Below are 1085 nucleotides of genomic sequence, written 5' to 3'. Positions count from 1 at the left end.
ATATATACATATACATATACTTATACATATAAATATATACCAACAGCCACGTCAACGACAAGCACCATAACCAAGCGTCCCCTCTCACCTCGTCATCGGGTGCTACAATACCCCACCGGATGGCCCACACAGGTAGCAGTTGACTTGCACCGCTGAAAACGAGCGCCTTCTGCACAGACCACAGAGCACTGGCAGTCGGACGCTGTCTGATACTGAATGCAATACCCTCTACGGGTAGATATCTGGGTTGCTTGGGAGGCTCCTGAGGCGGTGAGAGACTATTATTATTATATCGTATATGAAAGAGATATTGTAATGTATGTCATGCGTAATATTGTTATAACGTATATGTGAGTAATAATATAATATAACGTATATGAGAGTAATATTATAACGTATATGAGAGTATCATTACAACGTATACGAGAATATTACTATAACGTATAAGAGAGTATTGTTACAACGTAGAATTGGATATTGTTATAACGTATACGCGAATATTATTATAACGTATATGAGAGTATTATTATAACGTATATGAGGATATCATTACAACGTCTATGAGTGTATTATTATATTGTATATGAGAGTATTGTTACAACGTAGAAGAAGATATTGTTATATCGTATTTGTGGGTATTATTTTAACGTATATGAGAGTATCATTACAACGTGTTATGAGAGTATTATTATAGCGTATATGGGAGTACTATTGCAACGTATATGAGAGTATTAATATAACGCAAATGAGAGTATTGTTACAACGTATATGAAAGTATTGTTATGACGTAAATGAAAGTTCGGAACGATAAAGTACGGGAGTATCATAAGACGGCAGGGAAGGTGTGTTCGAATTCTGGTGTATAAATGTAGCATATATTGAACGCAGATCGTGCAGGATGGGTATATATGTGTGTATAAAAGATCTATTTTTATATACGACTGTGGGATGGATCAAATTGGTCAGCGTATTGTATGCGTGACGGTATATATGGAATATACAGAATATGTATATATATATATATATATATAGTATTTATATATACTATATATATACTACACACACAACACACTACACACACACAC

This window comes from Sphaeroforma arctica, assembly GCF_001186125.1.
Source record: "Sphaeroforma arctica JP610 unplaced genomic scaffold supercont1.1693, whole genome shotgun sequence".
NCBI lineage: Eukaryota > Ichthyosporea > Ichthyophonida > Sphaeroforma > Sphaeroforma arctica.
This window is presented reverse-complemented; position numbering follows the sequence as displayed.